The following is a 9,424-nucleotide window of genomic DNA, read 5'->3' on the forward strand; positions in this document are numbered from 1 at the left end:
ATGAACTTTTCTTGACGATGGATGGCCTTCGCTCCATGTTTCCCAAGGCAAACAATCAATTACAATCTGTTTTAATCAAAAAATATAACAACAATTCAGAATAACTTCAATAATGGGATTATAAAGGCATTTAAACCAAGTAATAAGGCTTTTCTAGGCATGAGTGACTATAAATGATCTTTTCTTGACTATGGATGGCTTTCGCTCCATGTTTCCCACGGCAAACAGTCAATTACAATCTGTTTTAATCAAAAAATATAAAAACAATTCAAAATAAATTCAATAATGGGATTATAAAGGCATTTAAACCGAGTAATAAGGCTTTGCTAGGCATAAGTGACTATAAATGAACTTTTCTTGACTATGGATGGCTTTCGCTCCATGTTTCCTGAGGTAAACAATCAATTACAATCTGTTTTAATCAAAAAATGTAAAAAAAATTCAAAATAAATTCAATAATCGGATTATAAAGGCATTTAAACCAAGTAATAAGGCTTTTCTAGGCATGAGTGACTATAAATGATCTTTTCTTGACAATGGATGGTTTTCGCTCCATGTTTCCCGAGGCAAACAATCAATTACAATATGTTTTAATCAAAAAATGTAAAAACAATTCAAAATAAATTCAATAATGGGATTATAAAGGCATTTAAACAGAGTAATAAGGCTTTTCTAGGCATGAGTGGCTATAAATGATCTTTTCTTGACAATGGATGGCTTTCGCTCCATGTTTCCCGAGGCAAACAATCAATTACAATCTGTTTTAATCAAAAAATGTAAAAAAAAATCAAAATAAATTCAATAATGGGATTATAAAGGCATTTAAACCGAGTAATAAGGCTTTTCTAGGCATGAGTGACTATAAATGATCTTTTCTTGACAATGGATGGCTTTCACTCCACGTTTCCCGAGGCAAACAATCAATTAGAATCTGTTTTAATCAAAAAATGTAAAAAGATTCAAATTAAATTCAATTATGGGATTATAAAAGCATTTAAAACGAGTATTAAAGCTTTTCTAGGCATGAGTGACTATAAATGAACTTTTCTTGACGATGGATGGCTTTCGCTCCATGTTTCCCAAGGCAAACAATCAATTACAATCTGTTTTAATCAAAAAATATAAAAACAATTCAAAATAACTTCAATAATGGGATTATAAAGGCATTTAAACCGAGTAATAAGGCTTTTCTAGGCATGAGTGACTATAAATGAACTTTTCTTGACAATGGATGGCTTTCGCTCCATGTTTCCCGAGGGAAACAATCAATTACAATCTGTTTTAATCAAAAAATGTAAAAACAATTCAAAATAAATTCAATAATGGGATTATAAAAGCATTTAAACCGAGTAATAAGGCTTTTCTAGGCATGAGTGACTATAAATGATCTATTCTTGACAATGGATGGGTTTTGCTCCATGTTTCCCGAGGCAAACAATCATTTACAATATGTTTTAATCAAAAAATGTAAAAAAAATTCAAAATAAATTCAATAATGGGATTATAAAGGCATTTAAACCGAGTAATAAGGCTTTGCTAGGCATAAGTGACTGTAAATGAACTTCTCTTGACTATGGATGGCTTTCGCTCCATGTTTCCCGAGGTAAACAATCAATTACAATCTGTTTTAAGTAAAAAATGTAAAAAAAATTCGAAATAAATTCAATAATGGGATTATAAAGGCATTTAAACCGAGTAATAATGCTTTTCTAGGCATGAGTGACTATAAATGATCTTTTCTTGACAATGGATGGCTTTCACTCCACGTTTCCCGAGGCAAACAATCAATTAGAATCTGTTTTAATCAAAAAATGTAAAAAGATTCAAATTAAATTCAATTATGGGATTATAAAAGCATTTAAAACGAGTATTAAAGCTTTTCTAGGCATGAGTGACTATAAATGAACTTTTCTTGACGATGGATGGCTTTCGCTCCATGTCTCCCAAGGCAAACAATCAATTACAATCTGTTTTAATCAAAAAATATAAAAACAATTCAAAATAACTTCAATAATGGGATTATAAAGGCATTTAAACCGAGTAATAAGGCTTTTCTAGGCATGAGTGACTATAAATGAACTTTTCTTGACAATGGATGGCTTTCGCTCCATGTTTCCCGAGGGAAACAATCAATTACAATCTGTTTTAATCAAAAAATGTAAAAACAATTCAAAATAAATTCAATAATGGGATTATAAAAGCATTTAAACCGAGTAATAAGGCTTTTCTAGGCATGAGTGACTATAAATGATCTATTCTTGACAATGGATGGGTTTTGCTCCATGTTTCCCGAGGCAAACAATCATTTACAATATGTTTTAATCAAAAAATGTAAAAAAAATTCAAAATAAATTTAATAATGGGATTATAAAGGCATTTAAACCGAGTAATAAGGCTTTGCTAGGCATAAGTGACTGTAAATGAACTTTTCTTGACTATGGATGGCTTTCGCTCCATGTTTCCCGAGGTAAACAATCAATTACAATCTGTTTTAAGTAAAAAATGTAAAAAAAATTCGAAATAAATTCAATAATGGGATTATAAAGGCATTTAAACCGAGTAATAAGGCTTTGCTAGGCATAAGTGACTATAAATGAACTTTTCTTGACTATGGATGGCTTTCGCTCCATGTTTGCCGAGGCAAACAATCAATTACAATCTGTTTTAATCAAAAAATGTAAAAAAAATTCAAAATAAATTCAATAATGCGATTATAAAGGCATTTAAACCGAGTAATAAGGCTTTTCTAGGCATGAGTGACTATAAATGATCTTTTCTTGACAATGGATGGCTTTCACTCCACGTTTCCCGAGGCAAACAATCAATTAGAATCTGTTTTAATCAAAAAATGTAAAAAGATTCAACTGAAATTCAATTATGGGATTATAAAAGCATTTAAAACGAGTATTAAGGCTTTTGTAGGCATGAGTAACTATAAATGAACTTTTCTTGACGATGGATGGCTTTCGCTCCATGTTTCCCAAGGCAAACAATCAATTACAATCTGTTTTAATCAAAAACTATAAAAACAATTCAAAATAACTTCAATAATGGGATTATAAAGGCATTTAAACCGAGTAATAAGGCTTTTCTAGGCATGAGTGACTATACATGCACTTTTCTTGACAATGGATGGCTTTCGCTCCATGTTTCCCATGGCAAACAATCAATTACAATCTGTTTTAATCAAAAAATATAAAAACAATTCAAAATAACTTCAATAATGGGATTATAAAGGCATTTAAACAGAGTAATAAGGCTTTTCTAGGCATGAGTGGCTATAAATGATCTTTTCTTGACAATGGATGGCTTTCGCTCCATGTTTCCGGAGGCAAACAATCAATTACAATCTGTTTTAATCAAAAAATTAAAAAAAAAATCAAAATAAATTCAATATTGGGATTATAAAGGCATTTAAACCGAGTAATAAGGCTTTTCTAGGCATGAGTGACTATAAATGATCTTTTCTTGACAATGGATGGCTTTCACTCCACGTTTCCCGAGGCAAACAATCAATTAGAATCTGTTTTAATCAAAAAATGTAAAAAGATTCAAATTAAATTCAATTATGGGATTATAAAAGCATTTAAAACGAGTATTAAGGCTTTTCTAGGCATGAGTGACTATAAATGAACTTTTCTTGACGATGGATGGCTTTCGCTCCATGTTTCCCAAGGCAAACAATCAATTACAATCTGTTTTAATCAAAAAATATAAAAACAATTCAAAATAACTTCAATAATGGGATTATAAAGGCATTTAAACCGAGTAATAAGGCTTTTCTAGGCATGAGTGACTATAAATGAACTTTTCTTGACAATGGATGGCTTTCGCTCCATGTTTCCCGAGGCAAACAATCAATTACAATCTGTTTTAATCAAAAAATGTAAAAACAATTCAAAATAAATTCAATAATGGGATTATAAAAGCATTTAAACCGAGTCATAAGGCTTTTCTAGGCATGAGTGACTATAAATGATCTATTCTTGACAATGGATGGGTTTTGCTCCATGTTTCCCGAGGCAAACAATCATTTACAATATGTTTTAATCAAAAAATGTAAAAAAAATTCAAAATAAATTCAATAATGGGATTATAAAGGCATTTAAACCGAGTAATAAGGCTTTGCTAGGCATAAGTGACTGTAAATGAACTTTTCTTGACTATGGATGGCTTTCGCTCCATGTTTCCCGAGGTAAACAATCAATTACAATCTGTTTTAATCAAAAAATGTAAAAAAAATTCAAAATAAATTCAATAATGGGATTATAAAGGCATTTAAACCGAGTAATAAGGCTTTTCTAGGCATGAGTGACTATAAATGATCTTTTCTTGACAATGGATGGTTTTCGCTCCATGTTTCCCGAGGCAAACAATCAATTACAATCTGTTTTAATAAAAAAATGTAAAAACAATTCAAAATAAATTCAATAATGGGATTATAAAGGCATTTAAACCGAGTAATAAGGCTTTTCTAGGCATGAGTGGCTATTATTGATCTTTTCTTGACAATGGATGGCTTTCGCTCCATGTTTCCCGAGGCAAACAATCAATTACAATATGTTTTAATCAAAAAATGTAAAAACAATTCAAAATAAATTCAATAATGGGATTATAAAGGCATTTAAACCGAGTAATAAGGCTTTGCTAGGCATAAGTGACTATAAATGAACTTTTCTTGACTATGGATGGCTTTCGCTCCATGTTTGCCGAGGCAAACAATCAATTACAATCTGTTTTAATCAAAAAATGTAAAAAAAATTCAAAATAAATTCAATAATGCGATTATAAAGGCATTTAAACCGAGTAATAAGGCTTTGCTAGGCATAAGTGACTATAAATGAACTTTTCTTGACTATGGATGGCTTTCGCTCCATGTTTGCCGAGGCAAACAATCAATTACAATCTGTTTTAATCAAAAAATGTAAAAAAAATTCAAAATAAATTCAATAATGCGATTATAAAGGCATTTAAACCGAGTAATAAGGCTTTTCTAGGCATGAGTGACTATAAATGATCTTTTCTTGACAATGGATGGCTTTCACTCCACGTTTCCCGAGGCAAACAATCAATTAGAATCTGTTTTAGTCAAAAAATGTAAAAAGATTCAACTGAAATTCAATTATGGGATTATAAAAGCATTTAAAACGAGTATTAAGGCTTTTGTAGGCATGAGTAACTATAAATGAACTTTTCTTGACGATGGATGGCTTTCGCTCCATGTTTCCCAAGGCAAACAATCAATTACAATCTGTTTTAATCAAAAAGTATAAAAACAATTCAAAATAACTTCAATAATGGGATTATAAAGGCATTTAAACCGAGTAATAAGGCTTTTCTAGGCATGAGTGACTATAAATGATCTTTTCTTGACAATGGATGGCTTTCGGTCCATGTTTCCCACGGCAAACAGTCAATTACAATCTGTTTTAATCAAAAAATATAAAAACAATTCAAAATAAATTCAATAATGGGATTATAAAGGCATTTAAACCGAGTAATAAGGCTTTGCTAGGCATAAGTGACTATAAATGAACTTTTCTTGACTATGGATGGCTTTCGCTCCATGTTTGCCGAGGCAAACAATCAATTACAATCTGTTTTAATCAAAAAATGTAAAAAAAATTCAAAATAAATTCAATAATGGGATTATAAAGGCATTTAAACCGAGTAATAAGGCTTTGCTAGGCATAAGTGACTATAAATGAACTTTTCTTGACTATGGATGGCTTTCGCTCCACGTTTCCCGAGGTAAACAGTCAATTACAATCTGTTTTAATCAAAAAATGTAAAAAAAATTCAAGATAAATTCAATAATGGGATTATAAAGGCATTTAAACCGAGTAATAAGGCTTTTCTAGGCATGAGTGACTATAAATGATCTTTTCTTGACAATGGATGGTTTTCGCTCCATGTTTCCAGAGGCAAACAATCAATTACAATCTGTTTTAATCAAAAAATGTAAAAACAATTCAAAATAAATTCAATAATGGGATTATAAAGGCATTTAAACCGAGTAATAAGGCTTTTCTAGGCATGAGTGACTATAAATGAACTTTTCTTGACAATGGATGGCTTTCGCTCCATGTTTCCCGAGGCAAACAATCAATTACAATCTGTTTTAATCAAAAAATGTAAAAACAATTCAAAATAAATTCAATAATGGGATTATAAAAGCATTTAAACCGAGTCATAAGGCTTTTCTAGGCATGAGTGACTATAAATGATCTATTCTTGACAATGGATGGGTTTTGCTCCATGTTTCCCGAGGCAAACAATCATTTACAATATGTTTTAATCAAAAAATGTAAAAAAAATTCAAAATAAATTCAATAATGGGATTATAAAGGCATTTAAACCGAGTAATAAGGCTTTGCTAGGCATAAGTGACTGTAAATGAACTTTTCTTGACTATGGATGGCTTTCGCTCCATGTTTCCCGAGGTAAACAATCAATTACAATCTGTTTTAATCAAAAAATGTAAAAAAAATTCAAAATAAATTCAATAATGGGATTATAAAGGCATTTAAACCGAGTAATAAGGCTTTTCCAGGCATGAGTGACTATAAATGATCTTTTCTTGACAATGGATGGTTTTCGCTCCATGTTTCCCGAGGCAAACAATCAATTACAATCTGTTTTAATAAAAAAATGTAAAAACAATTCAAAATAAATTCAATAATGGGATTATAAAGGCATTTAAACCGAGTAATAAGGCTTTTCTAGGCATGAGTGGCTATTATTGATCTTTTCTTGACAATGGATGGCTTTCGCTCCATGTTTCCCGAGGCAAACAATCAATTACAATATGTTTTAATCAAAAAATGTAAAAACAATTCAAAATAAATTCAATAATGGGATTATAAAGGCATTTAAACCGAGTAATAAGGCTTTGCTAGGCATAAGTGACTATAAATGAACTTTTCTTGACTATGGATGGCTTTCGCTCCATGTTTGCCGAGGCAAACAATCAATTACAATCTGTTTTAATCAAAAAATGTAAAAAAAATTCAAAATAAATTCAATAATGCGATTATAAAGGCATTTAAACCGAGTAATAAGGCTTTGCTAGGCATAAGTGACTATAAATGAACTTTTCTTGACTATGGATGGCTTTCGCTCCATGTTTGCCGAGGCAAACAATCAATTACAATCTGTTTTAATCAAAAAATGTAAAAAAAATTCAAAATAAATTCAATAATGCGATTATAAAGGCATTTAAACCGAGTAATAAGGCTTTTCTAGGCATGAGTGACTATAAATGATCTTTTCTTGACAATGGATGGCTTTCACTCCACGTTTCCCGAGGCAAACAATCAATTAGAATCTGTTTTAGTCAAAAAATGTAAAAAGATTCAACTGAAATTCAATTATGGGATTATAAAAGCATTTAAAACGAGTATTAAGGCTTTTGTAGGCATGAGTAACTATAAATGAACTTTTCTTGACGATGGATGGCTTTCGCTCCATGTTTCCCAAGGCAAACAATCAATTACAATCTGTTTTAATCAAAAAGTATAAAAACAATTCAAAATAACTTCAATAATGGGATTATAAAGGCATTTAAACCGAGTAATAAGGCTTTTCTAGGCATGAGTGACTATAAATGATCTTTTCTTGACAATGGATGGCTTTCGGTCCATGTTTCCCACGGCAAACAGTCAATTACAATCTGTTTTAATCAAAAAATATAAAAACAATTCAAAATAAATTCAATAATGGGATTATAAAGGCATTTAAACCGAGTAATAAGGCTTTGCTAGGCATAAGTGACTATAAATGAACTTTTCTTGACTATGGATGGCTTTCGCTCCATGTTTGCCGAGGCAAACAATCAATTACAATCTGTTTTAATCAAAAAATGTAAAAAAAATTCAAAATAAATTCAATAATGGGATTATAAAGGCATTTAAACCGAGTAATAAGGCTTTGCTAGGCATAAGTGACTATAAATGAACTTTTCTTGACTATGGATGGCTTTCGCTCCATGTTTCCCGAGGTAAACAGTCAATTACAATCTGTTTTAATCAAAAAATGTAAAAAAAATTCAAGATAAATTCAATAATGGGATTATAAAGGCATTTAAACCGAGTAATAAGGCTTTTCTAGGCATGAGTGACTATAAATGATCTTTTCTTGACAATGGATGGTTTTCGCTCCATGTTTCCAGAGGCAAACAATCAATTACAATCTGTTTTAATCAAAAAATGTAAAAACAATTCAAAATAAATTCAATAATGGGATTATAAAGGCATTTAAACCGAGTAATAAGGCTTTTCTAGGCATGAGTGACTATAAATGAACTTTTCTTGACAATGGATGGCTTTCGCTCCATGTTTCCCGAGGCAAACAATCAATTACAATCTGTTTTAATCAAAAAATGTAAAAACAATTCAAAATAAATTCAATAATGGGATTATAAAAGCATTTAAACCGAGTCATAAGGCTTTTCTAGGCATGAGTGACTATAAATGATCTATTCTTGACAATGGATGGGTTTTGCTCCATGTTTCCCGAGGCAAACAATCATTTACAATATGTTTTAATCAAAAAATGTAAAAAAAATTCAAAATAAATTCAATAATGGGATTATAAAGGCATTTAAACCGAGTAATAAGGCTTTGCTAGGCATAAGTGACTGTAAATGAACTTTTCTTGACTATGGATGGCTTTCGCTCCATGTTTCCCGAGGTAAACAATCAATTACAATCTGTTTTAATCAAAAAATGTAAAAAAAATTCAAAATAAATTCAATAATGGGATTATAAAGGCATTTAAACCGAGTAATAAGGCTTTTCTAGGCATGAGTGACTATAAATGATCTTTTCTTGACAATGGATGGTTTTCGCTCCATGTTTCCCGAGGCAAACAATCAATTACAATCTGTTTTAATAAAAAAATGTAAAAACAATTCAAAATAAATTCAATAATGGGATTATAAAGGCATTTAAACCGAGTAATAAGGCTTTTCTAGGCATGAGTGGCTATTATTGATCTTTTCTTGACAATGGATGGCTTTCGCTCCATGTTTCCCGAGGCAAACAATCAATTACAATATGTTTTAATCAAAAAATGTAAAAACAATTCAAAATAAATTCAATAATGGGATTATAAAGGCATTTAAACCGAGTAATAAGGCTTTGCTAGGCATAAGTGACTATAAATGAACTTTTCTTGACTATGGATGGCTTTCGCTCCATGTTTGCCGAGGCAAACAATCAATTACAATCTGTTTTAATCAAAAAATGTAAAAAAAATTCAAAATAAATTCAATAATGCGATTATAAAGGCATTTAAACCGAGTAATAAGGCTTTGCTAGGCATAAGTGACTATAAATGAACTTTTCTTGACTATGGATGGCTTTCGCTCCATGTTTGCCGAGGCAAACAATCAATTACAATCTGTTTTAATCAAAAAATGTAA

The sequence above is a fragment of the Theobroma cacao genome, chromosome 7 (genome assembly GCF_053813885.1).
Source record: "Theobroma cacao isolate CCN51 chromosome 7, ASM5381388v1, whole genome shotgun sequence".
NCBI classification, from domain to species: Eukaryota; Viridiplantae; Streptophyta; class Magnoliopsida; order Malvales; family Malvaceae; genus Theobroma; species Theobroma cacao.